The following is a 16,719-nucleotide window of genomic DNA, read 5'->3' as shown; positions in this document are numbered from 1 at the left end:
TCCTCTCCCTAGCCCATGTCATGTCCTTGCCTGGTTCTGGGGTCTGAGCCAGAGGCAAGACCCAGGTACTGGGTCCTTGCCCAGTCTCTGGCTCGGAGTCCATGCCCTAGCCTCTTCATGTCTCCTCTAGTTCTGGGAGCTGATTCCGAGTCCAAGCCCAGACCCCTAGTCCCAGCCTGGTCGTAGTCCTGAGTCCTTGTCCAGTTGGCTATTCCTGCTCCTGCCTTGCTCTCCTGGTATCAAACAATAATCTAAATCTAAGTAACCTCACAAGATGTGTCTTGCATTTGGGTCCACCCTTGCTCCCAATGCCCCACCATTGTGACAATGTCTGCTTTTATGATAGTGCAACCAAGGCATGTCACAACAACGACCTGCGTCTGAACTCTTATCTTCACATTTCAGAAGCATACTTCATCTCCAAAGACAGAGTCGTTTAAAAACATGGATGAAGCTAAACTTCATTTTGCTCTTAAGAAATGGTAATAAAATAAAAACAGCAGAGCCACCTTTGGAGCACATAGAAACAAATAGAGCCGTTCAGTAGAGTACTCTAAATAAGTCAAGTTATATATTCTCTGTAAAATCCATGCGTAATTCGATGTTCACGCTATCAGGTTGGAAGCTATCCAGACGGAACGTAAGGCTTAGCTCCGCCAAACTGACTGCGGCCTTATTGTAGCAGTAGAGGAGGCCATGGAATGACATGCCAGAATGGGAATGGTAAAGGGTAAGGGAAAGGGACGAAGAATTGAAGTGGGTGGCCGCTGGGAGATCCCGCTTTTCTGGTGGACGGAGCGTAGGTGCTTGGCGAAGCGGTCTCCCAATCTACGTCGGGTCTCACCGATACACAGGAGACCGTTTTGGGAGCACCTCACCTGGAAAGACTGTTTGGGGCCGTGAATGGTAGTGAGGGAGGAGGTGTAGGGACAGGTGTGGCACTTGTTCCGCTTGCGAGGGTAAGTACCAGGGGGGAGATCAGTGCAGTGCGGAGGGGTTCGCGTAAATTCCTGCAGAAAGTGGCGGGGTGAAGGGGCGGGAGCGATAGAGAAAGATGTGTTTGGTGATGGTATCCCTTTGGAGATGGAGGACGTTATGGAGAATTATGTGCTGGGTGGGTGGTAGATGAGGACAAGACCCCTACCCCTGGTGGGGTGGCGGGAGGATGGTGTACGGGTTCACGTGCGCGAAATGGAAGAGATTCAGGTGAGGGCAGCGTTGATGGTGGAGGAAGGAAAGCCTCCTTCTTTGAAGAAAGGAGGACATGGTATTAGTTCCGGAATGAAAAGCCTCATTCTGAGAGCAGATGCAGTGAAGACGGAGGAACTCGCTGTAAACGCCAGCGGCGCAATGCGCAGTACGTAGGTCAGTAAACTGGCCACTGTGAGGTGTCCCTTAGTGAAGGAGGCAGCAAAAGAAACAAATAAATTAAGTCCGGCCTGTACGGTACTTCTTTACTTCCCTTCACCCACTCGAACCAACGAGCAAAAACATTATAATTGTTTTGCTCACTTGGCATTATAATTAACTTTGGTCTTCCAATTGTGTTCTTTCTTATAAAATTGTTTAACTTGCGCTTCATTTTTATTTTTCTTTAGAATACAGCTCATATGATGCTATACGCCACGAGGACTGATGCAGGTAAGTTTTCCGTGTACTTGTGCATATGACAATAAACTTGACTTTGACTTTATGAGCCATTCATCCTGCTGATTTACTAATTTGCTTAATCATTTCTAATTTCAAATGACGAAGCGGTCATTGAATTTTCTAAAAAGCAAAATAAATAGTTATTTAGAAGAATTTAGATGTCGGAATATTGACTGTAGTTTAAACTACAAAATCTTTCCAAACCCTCAGCTTTCTATTTTCACGCTGTCAAGTAACCCGCAGTTAATAGTCAGCAAACACTCACGAGCATACATGCACAATGCGCGCCAAAAGAAATTGAAAACAAAAACCATTGGTTCGATGCAAGCAAACATCCGACGAAAACTTCCAACCAGAGTTCCCACACCAATTGTCAGACAGCTCTGGTACAACCCAGGCAAAAAAAGACTTCACAAATCAGAATAAAATGCATTTCCGCACAAGTCAACCAAATCGAAGGCGAATGACTCCTTGTACAATGCAACTTTTACTCCGGCAAAACAATGTAAATGCTTTAAAACACATTATTAGACTCTGGAAGAACAGCCTGAGGTTTTTCTCGGGTTACAACGTAACCCAAAAGAACTCCTCACGCGTCCGATAGAGCGAATGGCCTCCCTTGACACGACAAAGGAGAAGTAATTAGGGAGGTAGGAGAGAATGCTGGACACAGAGCCACGGCCAGAACTTTGTCCAGAAGACAAATGAACCGTACGAGTGCCGATAACTCGCTCCCTGGCGTGCGCATTCTGTATAAAAATTGCTGTAAAGTCTTCAGCCATTTTCATTTTCCAGTTACCGTGTAACCTAAGGAGAATGTTAAAGTTGTATATTTGCGAGCAATAGTTTTGCATCCAGAGCAGCACTGGATGCGGATGCCTGCACTCACCTCGCTGACAGAGAGTAACTTAAACCTGCTACCACAGCCCGGCTCCTCTCTTGAATGCTGCTCTTTCCGATAAATCACGCGTACACGATTTCCGGAAATTGTTGAAGATGTTTACACGCACACGCACAGCCTATTTGGCATTGAGGCGGGTTTCGATTTTTTGATGTTTGGGTCAGCAGAGGATACCTCGGTCGCACTGAGCTGCCTTAAGCTGGGCAACGGATGTCTGGTTACCATCTCTCAGCTGCTGAGAGCTAAGGGTAGGGGACGGAGACTAGATTAGCCAGGGGTGCACGGTAATGGAGTGAGGGCTTTGTGGAGGGATGTTAGGTTGGCTGGAAGAAGGGTATCCAGACTCCAGGGTAGTCCGATAGGTGTGGTTAAAGATGCTCTGCGGAGCGGGTGGGGAGGGAGGGGGATTTATGTAAAGTGTGGATGATGAGCCGTTGTATAATGCCATATTAATCACGGTAACATTTGTTCGTGTATGTTTACTTAGGAACTTAAATGTTTTAATACCCCAGATCCAAACAATTACTGTAAGGTTTCTATATCACATGGTGTATTTATCAAATCTGTCATAAAGGCCAGATGGCGATTGAGATCCTCAAATATAGATCAACGTTTAAGGGCATAAGCACTACATTAGTCCTCACTCTAAAAACGGATCGCATTGGATCATATTGGATCTCTATTCTTTGGAGGCTTCAGATTACTAACTTTCAGATATTCCCAACAAGCTGATGCGCCTCTGTTAAACTGCAACGGAAATCCTATTGAAAGGAAAAGAATGGAAGCTTATTTGGGAGAGAATGTTGATTTTTTTTTGAGAGGGAAAACAGCAGACACTAGAAGTGTGAAACAAATATAGAAAATGCTTGAAACCTTCCACAGGTCAAGCAACATCTGCTGAGAGGAAGAGAGATGGATTGAAGTTTGAAGACCTTGACCCTTTTTAAAATTTGCTGTGTTCATTGCTTCCTGATTAAATTGCTTGCCTTCTTTAAATACTGACGTTTCTGGTTCAGATTGGAGGCAGGCTAACCTTCACCATCACTGTCAAATCAGTAATGCTTTATTGTTATACTTAGTTCAAGAGAATAAGCAGCAGTTGCATTTATCTCTAACCTCAGTTACAGCTGCAAGCAAAATATGATTCTGGTAAAGTTACAAGAGTTATGCAATCAGGAGACAACTAACTAAAGTAGTATTGTTAGGCGAGTCTAAACATCTTCAAGAGACAGGGAACAAGACAGAGTGAAACTAAAGTTAACAGTTTTCACTGACTCAGCCCAAAAGATTTATTACTTCATTTAAAGGCATACAGCCAGCAATGACTCTTGGATAATATGGGCAGTTAAGTGCCTTTATAGATTTCTTGAATTGGTCTGGTCATTCATACTTTGCTGGAGCCAAAATTTTATTTGGGATATGTAGAGGCAATAACTCAGCAATGAACATTACTGTTTAGTTCTAGGAGGAAACCATCCCTCATTTTTTGAAATTGTCCATCATTTATTGCTCTTGAAAAAGTGATGTTATTTATTGGGGGGAATGGATAACTAAAGAAAGGAGCCTTGAGAGGAGATGCAAGTCCTAAAATAAAATATAAACATAGTCATAAAAGCATAAAGAAGTAAGCATTGATGACTAGTGTCCAACAGATAATATACATTTTTAACACAGCTCTGTTGTTAATAACATTTTATTCCAATGAAATGGAATCAGCTTGAATAAAATTTTCTTCTTTATTCATGATACTCCCTTCATTATGGTTCCTTAATGTTGTCATAGCTGGGGGGGGGGGGGGACATAATCTCCACTATTTATTAAGTGGTCCCAATGGTGTGCGTCTCAAATAGCCTTTAACAACTAAGTCCAACTCCTGGCCTTCACATGTGGCACAGCTGCTAAGCCCAACAGAACCATTACTACTGACAGGAGAAGGGGTGAAAGGCAGGTTACTGGCACCTTAAAACCAGTTTCTTCAGGCAGATGGGTCAAGTCAGCTGTGGTTAGCAGCTCATCTAGGAGAAGAAAAACTCTGATCTAAAACCTCCACTGCCTTACAATATACCCACTCGTGATGAAAGCTTCAGGAGTAAACGCGAGGAAATATCTGGAGCTGGAATCTCTAAGGCAGTCCTACGTTGAGCTCAACATTGCCCGGCAACTCTTGCAACACTGCTGGTGCCAAACTATATCGGACTCTGGCATTCCTTTGGATTCATCAGCTGGGTGGAGAGGGGGAGCCTGCTACATGGGTACAACTTGCTCTCCATATCATACTGCCCTGGCTTGCATATTGATAAAATAGCTAGGACGCAACATCCATGGTTGACATGGACTGAGAGAGAATTCATAATAGTCTTGCAACTATGCTATTGCTATATTTTAGGGTTTGTGTCTTCTGCACCCAATCTTTAACAATAGTCCTTTCTTCTCTCATCTCTTAAGGGTTCCATCCTCAGTGATGCAATTCAAATATAACATAAAAACCTCAAATATAATGTGAAACACATCAAATTTGAGGCCAAGTATCAGAAAAAAATAGGGAAACAAACCAAAATCACTCCTAATAGATTGAAGACAATCTCAACCAGACTTTAGATGAAATATTTCAGTGCTATGGTAAAATTCTAACAAAGAAGATCCATAAATTCTTAGAGTTAAAATTATTAAAGTGAAAGGGTTTGACCCAGATTTCTCCCACAGCTACAAGATGTGGCAGATCACCCCGCCTCCCTCTACACTCTCCCCAACAACTGCAGCACCAAAATTGTGATGTATAAGTTGAATAATTGAACTAATTTAATCAAAACAAAGGGAGAATCAGATAAAGTTTCTGCCGGCTGAATGAGTTAAATGAAAGAACAGAATGCCGAGATATGTTTCATTGTTTATTATGATCCCAATTTAAACTCAGTTTGTATAAGTAGTGGTCACAGGTGGAAGTGAGCAGAAAATATTCCGTCCTTGACAGTGTAAGGCTGTGATATAATCAGTCATGACAAGCCTATCTAGTTTTCTCAATTATATTGTTATTATGCATGACTAAGAAAAGGGAGGATTTGTCATTTTTTGAAGCATTTCCCTGCAAGGAATCGAAGGACCACTCTTGCTCCAAACTATAAACTTCAGTACTTACTCCAGAGACTAAATGTGAAACAACTTGATGTAATTTTACCCCACTGTGAAGGATGGGAATAAATATTGAAAAGGGAACTGATTGCCATGGCAGTATTGGCCCATTTGCTGAAATGGCGATAAACTGAAATGGTTCGTTCATGACTGAAATATGTGATGACATTTTCTTTTAGTGCAACTTCAAATGAAGTATTAGTAAAAGATAAAACTTGTTCTGTGGATGATATTGAACAGTACACCAATGGCTGTAGAATACTTGTGAATTACATTCTAAGCCTCCACTTACCAAAGAATGCATGATATCCATTTGAATTATTTTATTTTCATTAAAATTAATGTTGTATAATGATAAGTGAAATCTCGTCTAAAGCATCATTTATTGTGGGTATGATGGTTTGGTTGTGAGCTTTAGACTACCATTGTAATAAGCTGAGTGTTGATACAAGTCATGAAATAAACTTTGATATTCAGGGATAATAATATCACTTCCGTTTTGTCATTTTCAATGACTCTTCAATAAATGTCTGCGATGTTCAAGCCATCATTATGAGAGTAATTATGTCTTAGAAAATCACAATTTGCTTCACAAAATAAAAGATGTAGAGGTCAATATTATCAAAGATAATTTGAAATTTGACAAGTCACAAATAGCCTGAGGAAGAAAATTCTAATCAAATGGAACAAGCAAGAATTAAAATGGAGTCTTTTGAAAAAAAAGTATGAACTAGAAGGAAATGGAAGAAAACTGAAAGATCATCAAGTGAACTTCAGTTGAAGATGAAAAGAGATGCTGTCAGAGGGAAAACGGCAGAGAGAATATTGATCTCGTTACAATATTCAGGAAAGATGGAACAGAAACATGCATCAGATAAATGAAATTGCCAAAAGTATGAACTGATGTGATAAGAACTGAACTATGCTCCTACAGAGCAATTAGGTAACTAGTGTAGAAAATGTAATAGTTTTTAATATCTGTAAACTGGCACCAAAAGTCAACAGATGGTAATTTGGATTTTAGACAGGGCCAGATTTATGCGGAATTTATTAGAGAAAGAGAAATGATGTTCAGAGGGTGATCTAGATCAAAGATGGATCAGGTGGAGCAAGTGTCAAAGCAGAATATATGCAACTCCAGGGTAAAAATTAACCATTGGAAATTGGACAACTTCAATAGCACGAGGAGCCTGGTAATTCAAATCAATGCTTCACTTATATTTATACAATGGGAGGTGTTTAAGGTGTAACTGTTCCACCTATAGTCCAAAAACATGTTCATTAGGGTGGAGGATAGTGGTGTTAAAGCTTGAGCATCCAGGATGCCAAAGAGACAGTAAAACATTGCAGAAAATAGATTATTTAACAAATACATAATTCATTCAGGCAGACTGCAGAAAATTCAGTCACAAATTAAATCAAAGAGCCAGAGAGAAAGCTTAAAACTGATGATGTGATCCAAAAATATTCTAGAGGCATGTAAGTTGGTGCTGTTCATCCTGACCCTTCAACAATATAAGTGTATGTTACAAACACTGATAACCTCTAGATGTATAATTATTGGAGTGACTACCATGTGGAGTAATGGTGATACAGTAATTTATCCTGACCATAATCTTTCTCAGAATGGGTTAAGACAAATTCTCTTGAAAATCTCAACAATGAATGTTGAAATTTAAAAAATAAGTGATGAAAATGTTGCCTATATTTCACACATGATAAAATGCTTATGTAATTAAGAGTTTGTTAACTGCAAGGATTTTGTTGTAAAGACAACTTCCCTTTCTCTTCGCAATAGATATTATGTAATCCCTAACACTGGAATTGTTTGCGGTTGATTGGAAAGGAGAGGACCTGCAATGAAATGTGAAGCCTACGGACAACTTGAATTAAAAGAAGCTATCGTCACGGCAATGTTAGCTTTGTTGGTGAATCGATATAAACTGGAATAGGCTACTTTTCAATGCAATATGATATGACATTTTGTTACAATGTACCCTCCAAGATGTTCCAATGGGATTTAATATCTTTACGTATGAGGGTAGACAATGTTGGTTGTCATAAAATTTGTTCTTGAATTATAAAATTCAAGAACTCACTCATAAAATGCTGCATTAATAAAGAGTGTATAACAAATTAATGTGGTTTATGTCATATTTATTAATAGATAATTGTTAGTGAAATACTTTCTGAAGCTTCTTTTGTTGTCGTTGAAAGATTTTGGCTATTGACATTAGACCACAATTGTTATAAAGGGCCAGGCAGTTTTAACACACGAATGTTGGCTGACTCGTTATAGGTGGATACACTGGGCTTGATAACCTTCACTCTGGGCCAGTGGCCTGACAGTGCAGTTATCCTGGAGGCCTGACCACCATCGTTGTAGCATAAGGTGAAGCAGTCAATGAGTGGTAACTAAATGTCATGGCACTGTTCCCAAGGCATGCCCCCCTCACCCTCCAAATCAGACATCATTTTGACAGGTCACTGTTGGGCTTAGTGCCTGGAAGGTGTCCTGAGGCTCTGGGCCTGGGACCACTAGATATGTGATTTCAGCAACTATACTGTTGAAGTATATCTCAGCATGGTGTCTCCTGAGAGAGGAGAGTTGCCACCTATGCCAATGGAGTTAAGACCACGATCCTGAGGATTGCCTCAGCATTCCTTAGGCTCTGATATATTTTTGGAAAAAGCCGCCAAGGCCAAGGTGACTTCCCATGTCAGTAGTGGGCTGTAGTAGAAACCATTATAGCTTGCATAGCTTCCTTTATGCAAAGCCTCAAGGCAGAATGAAGAAGAACTCTTTATTCTTTATACTTTATACTTCATTGTCGCCAAACAATTGATACTAAAACGTACAATCATCACAGCAATATTTGATTCTGCGCTTCGCGCTCCCTGGAGTACAACTCCTTCATTCTTCTCAAGATGCACAAGCTCATGGGTGGGTTACCAGATCAACAACTATTCGTAATGTTTGCCCACATGCCTTCTCTGTTGGTCCATAGCTGAGTTCTCTGCAGCAGAGTTTTGCCCTCCATTGAGCAGAATTTTTCCTTAATCTGAAGTCATCAATCTAAAACATTTAACTTTTCCTTTCTCCACAGAGATGCTGCTGTAAAAGTTCTTAAAAGAGGTCTATAAAAGCAAAGTGGAGATGTAAAGATGAAAATTGTTATTGTTGATAGTCAGAAGGGTAGTACTGGCTATAGAACAACACTGAGGTTGTAAAGTAGGCAGAGCAATGGTAGATGGGATTTAATCTTGTAAGATGTATTTTGGGAGGACTAAAAAGGCTAAAATATGCACAATTGATTGAAGGTCCCAAGGAAATACAGTGGATTCCAGTTAATTGGGACACATCAGGACCAGCATATTTTGGCCCAAGCAACACTCACAACACGCTGGAGGAACTCAGCAGGTCGGGCAGCATCCTTGGAAAAGATCGGTCGACGTTTCGGGTCGGAACCCTTCGTTAGAGTTCCGGCCTGAAACATCGACCAATCTTTTCCACGGATGCTGCCCGACCTGCTGAGTTCTTCCAGCGTATTGTGAGTGTTGCTTTGACCCCAGCATCTGCAGATTATTTTGTGTTTATAGTTTGGCCCAATTAAGCTGTGCAAAGTTCAAAGTTCAAAGTAAATTTTATACTCAGATTATATATACAGTATGTGACCACATACACCCTGAGATTCTTTTTCCTGTGGATGTTCTCAGCAAATCTGTAGAAAAGTAACTATAAAAAGAATCAATGGAAGAGCAAGTAGAGCATAGAAGACAGCAAACTATGCAAATGCAAATATAAATAAATAGCAATAAATAAAATGAGCATGAAATAACAAGATAGAGAGTCCTTAAAGTCCTTAAGTTTGTGGGAACAACTCAATAGATGAGTGTTGTTATCCACTTTTGTTCAAGAGCCTGATGGTTGAGGGGTAGTAGCTGTCCTTGAACCTGGTGGTGTGAATCCTGAGGCACTTGTACCATCTGCCTGATGGCAACAGCGAGAAAAGAGCAGGGCCTGGGTGGTGAGGTTCTTTGATGATGGATGTTGCTTTCCTATGACAACATTTCATGTAGATGTGCTCCATGGTTGGGAGGGCTTTGCCCGTGACGTACTGGGCCGAATCCACTATCTTTTCTTGGATTTTCCATTCAAAGGCATTGGTGTTTCCATACCAGGCCATAGTGTAGCCAGTCAACACACTTTCCACTACACATCTATTGAAGTTTGTCAAAGTTTTTGATGTCATGCTGAATCTCCACCAACTCCTAAATAGAGGCACTATTGTGCTTTCTTACTAATTACATTTATATGATGCCTCTAGGACAGGTCCTCTGAGGTAGTGACACCCAGGAATATAAAGTTACTGACCATCTCTATCACAGGTCCTCTGATGAGGACTGCATATGGACCTCTTGTTTCCCGCTCCTTAAGTCTGCAATCAGTTTCATTGTCTTACTGACATTGAATGAGATGTTGTTATAACACCACTCAGCCACATTTGTAATCTCCCTCCTGTATGCTGTTTCATCACCACCCTTGTTACGGCTCACAACAGTAGTGTCATCAGAAAACTTGAATATGGTGTTTGAGCTGTACTAAGCCACACAGTCATCAGTGTATAATGAGTAGAGTTGGGGCTAAGCACACAGCCCTGTGGTGCACTGCGTTGATGGAGATTGTGGAAGAGATGCTTTGCCTATCTGAACTGACGGGTGTTTGCAAGTGAGGAAATCCAGGATCCAATTGCACAAAGAAGTGTAGGTCTTGGAGTTTACTGATTAGTTTTGAGGGGATGATAGCATTAAAATGCTGAGCGGTAATTGATGAAGAGCATCATGATATATGCATCTTTGCTGTCAGATTTTCCAGAGTTGAGTTGTGAGCCAATGAGACGGCTTCTGCTATGGACCTCAATTAGTTGCAGTTTTTTGTAAACATATAAAAACAGTGTATTTAAATAAAATAAAGAACACATTGGAACACTAATAATAGTACTACAGTACTATAAAAATGTATATTAGTTCCTAATAGTTATCTATGGAGCAATTCATCCAGTGTATGCAATTAACAAAATTAGCGCAGGCACCCAGTGCAGATAATCGACAGACTTCATACAATGCTATTGATGACTGCATCCTCCAAATCTTCATTTTCATTATAACATTCAATATGATTGTCCGTGCCTTCAAATTCTTTATAGTTACTAGCTTGCTGAGGTAGTGAAATTATTTCATTTTCATTCCCCGCTGTTACTGGCATCTCCAAGACTGAATGCTTGAAGCCGCTGTGAGCAGAACAGTTCCGAATTGTCGTACTGCTTATTTCTTGTCAACTATCAATGACAAAAATCAATGCTTTTTGAACACAAACACATGCAACTGGCACTATTTAAAAATTGTTTGCTGTAGGCATGGTGTAGTGTCTAATGGCCCCACTAGTGTGCGCAACTGATGCTAGCTAGAACCTGTTCAACAACAGTTCCCAACCCCAATTAAGCATTCTTCTTCTTCTTGTTTTACAGTGGTTGGCACGCAGCTTAATGGTACATTACCACCACCTTCTGCTCCGGAGTGTGCAATAGACTTAGATTCTAAATCCCTTCACCCAATCTCACACACACACACACACACACACACACACACACCCTAACCTACACCTTATCCTCCCGTCTTTGGCCATCCTAGTACCCTATTCCTGCTTATCCATCATATCCTATTAAAAAAACCCTGTACCCCCTAAGAAAGCTAAAAATACCCTGACCTGTACTCTCTCACCCATGCTCAGCAACCCTTTTAATGTGAATTCCTGCACCCCCAATTCCTTTAGTTTAATTCTCATCATCTCTCTCTGTATCCCATACTTCCTGCAACATAGGACCCCACCACTAAGCACATCTTTCCCTCTCCACCTTCCACAGGGATTGGTCCTTCCGTGACTCCCTGGTCCACACGTCCCTCCCTACGGATCTCCCACCTGGCACTTATCCCTGTAAGCACAAGTGCTACACCTATCCCTACACCTCCTCTCTTGCCACCATTCAGGGCCCCAAACAGTCCTTCCAAGTGAGGCAACACTTCACTTGTGAGTCTGTTAGGGTCATCTATTGCATCTGGTGCTCCCGGTGCGGCCTCCTCTACATCGGTGAAACTGACGCAGATTGGGCGACCGCTTCGTCGAGCACCTCCACTCCGTCCGCCACGACAGACAGGATCTTCCGGTTGCCACCCACTTCAACTCTGCTTCATATTCCCATTTGGATATGTCCATACATGGCCTCCTCTACTGCCATGATGAGGCTAAACTCAGGTTGGAGGAGCAACACCTCATATACCGTCTAGGTAGTCTCCAGCCCCTTGGCATGAACATTGAATTCTCCAACTTCCAGTAATTCCCTCCCCCTCCCTTCCCCTATCCCTATGTCACTCTGCCCCCTCCCCCAGCTGCCTACCACCTCCCTCTTGGTTCTGCCTCCTTCTACTACCAATTGTGTTTTCCCCTATTCTTTCTTCACCTTTCCTGCCTAACACCTCCCTGCTTCCCCTCCCCCACCCCTTTATCTTTCCCCTTACTGGTTTTTCACCTGGAACCTACCAGCCTTCTCCTTCCCACCCTCCCCCCACCTTCTTTATAGGGCCTCTGCCCGTTTCCTCTACAGTCCTGACGAAGAGTTCCAGCCTGAAACGTCGACCGATCTTTTCCACAGATGCTGCCCGACCTGCTGAGTTCCTCCAGTGTGTTGTGAGTGTTGCTTTGACCCCAGCATCTGCAGATTATTTTGTGTTTAGAACTGCATGTTCTACCGACTCCTCTTCCTGACATTCCTCACACAATCCTGTCTGGTGTTTCCCTACCATTTTCAATGTTTTATTTAATGCACAGTGCTCCAGCCTTAACCTAGTCCACACAGTTTCCTCTCTTCTGTATCCATTACCTACCCTAATACCTGCAACACTCTTTTGTATTTGATATAAATGCATCCCTTTCCCCTCCCTGTCCCATCTTTCTTGCCACATTTGGTTGACTTTTTTCCCAGATTACACACTTAACCACTGCGTTAATGATACTAATGTGCATTTCTATATTTTCTTTCTTTAACACCCTCTTTGCCAACTCATCCACCCTCTCATTCCCCTTCACCCCTACATGTGCTGGAACCCATAGAAATTTTACCTGACCTCCCGGATTTGCAATTCTTGTGACTGACTGAAGGACTACATAAAGTACATCTTGCCAACTGTTTGAGTGAAAAGACCTTAAACTTGCTAGAACTAAGGATGAATCTGAACATATCAACACTTTGACTTGTCTAGCTTTCTCCACCCATCGCAACACAACCAAACACTGCCAGCATCTCCACTGTATACACCCCTAACTTATTAGATGTTCTTCTGCTGATCCCAATTTCTTTTGCTGGTATAGCCACCACAAACCCTGTCACTCCTGTTTCAGGATCCTTAGCACCATCCGTATAAACCTGAGTATAATCATTGTACTTCTCCATCACATAACAGTTAAATGCACTTACCAAATCAGTTTTATATTTTCCTTTCCTTTTCACCTCTAACAAATGCCAGTCTATGTCAGGCCATACAAGCTTCCATGGAGCTACAACTGGATAAACTACTGAAGGACTTATCCTTAGATCAAACACTCTGCATTCTTTAGCGATATCATTCCCTACTCGACTAAAGTTATCCCTCTGAAACCTCCCATTTTCCCAGCACTCCTGCAACTCTCCTTTTGCAGGGTGAGAATCATTGTGCCCCTGCAAATTAGCCCAGTAGTTTGCCATCAATTGTATCCTTCTTAGTTCCAAAGGCATTACTCCCACTTCTACCTGTAGGGCTGATACTGGTGATGTTTTAAAAGCCCCACTGCACACTCTCAAAGCCTGAGCCTGAATCCCATCCAGTTTCCTTATAAGAGACCTAGCTGCTGATCCATATGCTGTATTTCCATAGTCCAACACAGATCTTACTAAAGCCACATACATTCTCTTCAACGCTGAACAACTTGCTCCCCATTCCCTACCAGTCAAACATCTCATCATATGTATTACTTTTTTACATTTCTCCTCAACTTTCCTGATATGGTCTGCCCATGTTAATCGTGAATCACATATAACTCCCAGAAATTTAGACGATCCAACCCTTTCTAATTCAATCCCATACATCCTTAAATTCTTCCCTAGCTTAATTCTTTTCCTGGTGAAAAATACAGTTTGAGTTTTTTCTACTGAAAATCTACATCCCCAATCATAACCCCACTCCACCACTTCATCAATTGCTCCTTGTAGTTTCCTGATTATATGTTCCATGTTCCTGCCTCTTTTCCACAAGGCCCCATCATCTGCAAACAGTGACCTACCTATATCCACTGGTAACTTTGTGAAGACATCATTGATCATAATGATGAAAAGTAACGGGCTAATCACACTACCTTGAGGTGTGCCATTTCCCACTATGTATTGTTTTGATAATTCTGATCAATCCAAACTTGAATTTTTCTACCAAACAAAAAATCTTTAATCCAATTAAAAACTCTCCCACCAACCCCCATCTTGTGCAGTTTAATTAACAATCCTTCCTTCCACATCATATAATAGGCTTTTTCTATGTCAAAAAACACTGCAACCACTGACTCTTTATTTGCCTGGGCCTTTCTTATTTCAGTCTCTAACCTTATTACTGAGTCCATGGAATTCCTTCCCTTCCTAAAACCACTCTGATAAGTTGTCAGCATTCCCCTCTTCTCAAGCTCATACGACAACCTTTCTGTTATCATCCTTTCCATTATTTTGTATATATTTGATCTTAATGCTATTGGTCTGTAGCTAGTGGGTTTTGACAGATCCTTGCCAGGTTTCCTTATTGGAATTACTACTGCTTCTTTCCATGCACTTGGTAATCTTCCCTCCTCCTGTTATAAAAATGCAGCGACTTCAAGAGCGCTCCTTCTCCTAGATTTTTTTAGCATAACATAGCATATCAGATCTTTCCCTGGGGAGGTTGGTCTCGATCTCTTTATTGCTCTCATCATTTCTGCCAATGTAAATGGATCATCAATTATATCATCAGTATTTTTCCCTCCTGTTTAACACACCTGGGTATTGACTCATTGCTCTGTCCCTTCTCCTTCTCTCTTCTTCAGACAAATTTTCTGAACTGTGTATCTGTACAAATGACTTGGCCATGATCTCAGCCTTATCCCTACTGGAGACTGCTGTTTCCTCCTCAGATATCATTTCTGGATATTCCCATTCCCTTCCATCTCCCCCCCCCCCCCATCCTCTTAATCATTCCCCATACCTCTCCCACAGGTGTTGTTCTTCCTATTTTGTTGCAAAATCTCCTCCAACTTGCCCTTTTAGCTTGACGTATAGTTCTTCTCACCACTGCCTGTGCTTTCTTATATTGAACCAAATGCTGCATATTATGAGTTCTTTTAACTAGACTGAATGCTCTATTTCTGTTTTTTACAGCCTGACAACATTCCTCTGTCCACCATGGTACCAGTTTTCTATTCATCCTATTTTTACTCCTGTGTATAGATCCTTCTGCTGCCATAATAATTGCTGAAGTCACCTGACTGTTTAATTCATCTACAGTTCCAGAAATGTCAATCCTTGTCAATGCTTCTTCACTCAACTTCTGGAACTTACCCCAATCTGCTTCTGCAAACACCCACTTTGGGATTCCACCACCTGATCTTACTTCAACTCTTTTACCCATTGAACATAAAACTGGGTAGTGATCACTGCCTACTGCTGAAGCAGTCTACACTCCCCAGTTACTAACTCCAGCCAAGGTATTAGACACTAATGTAATATCTAAAACTAACTCAGTTCCTGTTGTTATGTTTATCCTTGTTCCTCTACCATCATTCATAGACACTTAATCACTTTCTTCCATCAAATCTTTAATTACCTTTCCATTTAAATCTGTAATCGGATCCCCCATATTATGCTGTTAGCAGTGAAATCTGCACACCACACTACTTTATGTCTGTTTTGTCCTTGTATCCTTAATGGGCTGTCCAAATCCAACTTTTTACATGGATTGTAGTAGGTAATTATAACCACTCCCTCCCCTCTTTCCCACACTTCCACCACTATGTATTCCTGATCATCTCCTTTTCCCAGTACCCTACATGGTATACCTTGCTTGATTAACATAGCACAACCCCCCCTCCCCCTAGATTTCTATCTTTCTTTATCACTGAATACCCATATACCACAAAGTCCAAAGGTGGTTTCAACCAAGTTTCCTGAATACACACTACATCCAGTTTTACAACCATTTCTTTAATAAAGTGCTTGAATTCCTGGCTATTGGCCAGTAAGCTCCTTGCATTCCATTGCAAAAGAATCACCATAATTAGTATTAACCAACTCATGACACTTCCTGGCTTGACTGATTAGTGACGTTCTCCCTCACTTCCTCCCATGTCAGTCCTACTAACCCTAAATGGTTCACTGCTGCTTTGACCACCAGCTGAATTTTGTCACTTTTTGACATTACCTCAGCCGTACTATTAATCACTCCCACAATGAATGTTACTAGAGCCTTTTTGTCTACATAAATCCTGTCATTTGTTCTTTGTTGCATCTTTTCCATCCCTATTGCTCCCTGTTCATTAAGAGCATTGTTCTGTTCTCTTGACATTCTTACAGCTTCTGCATAAGTGATCTTTCTTTTCACTCTTATTTCTTGAATTTTATTCTCTCGTCTCAACCTCACACCCACTATATGCCATAGTATGAGCTCCTCCACAATTGCAGCATTTTGGTTGCACTCCTGTTCCACACTTTCCATATTCATGATCACCCCCACATCTAGCGCATCTCCTCTGCCTTTTACAGTTTTTAGCTATGTGTCCAAACCTTTGACAATTATAGCACCTCAATGGCTTTGGCACATACACCCTTACTGGGTAACTCATGAAACCCAGGAACACCTTCCTTGGCACTCTTTCTTCTTCAAATTCAATCAATACTGTTTCACTTTCCTTTTTCACTCCCTCCTTTGCTGTT

The 16,719-nt window shown here is 41.4% G+C and overlaps 1 protein-coding gene and 1 long non-coding RNA gene across 2 annotated transcripts in view; one reads left to right on the top strand and one right to left on the bottom strand.

The window, feature by feature from the left end:
* Positions 1-2,612, bottom strand: part of sting1 (stimulator of interferon response cGAMP interactor 1) — a 36,571-nt gene extending 33,959 nt beyond the window's left edge. The window contains exon 1 of the mRNA XM_063052710.1: positions 2,540-2,612. The gene's annotated coding sequence lies outside the window, so the exon portion shown is untranslated. The remainder of the gene's footprint in view (positions 1-2,539) is intronic.
* On the top strand, positions 641-7,799 carry LOC134348907 (uncharacterized). Its single transcript, XR_010018516.1, has 3 exons — positions 641-730; positions 1,599-1,641; positions 7,479-7,799. It is a non-coding gene; the product is annotated as an uncharacterized LOC134348907 (long non-coding RNA).
* The last annotated feature ends 8,920 nt before the right edge of the window (positions 7,800-16,719 follow it).

The sequence above is a fragment of the Mobula hypostoma genome, chromosome 7 (assembly GCF_963921235.1).
Source record: "Mobula hypostoma chromosome 7, sMobHyp1.1, whole genome shotgun sequence".
In the NCBI taxonomy this organism is placed as follows: domain Eukaryota; kingdom Metazoa; phylum Chordata; class Chondrichthyes; order Myliobatiformes; family Myliobatidae; genus Mobula; species Mobula hypostoma.
This window is presented reverse-complemented; position numbering and strand designations above follow the sequence as displayed.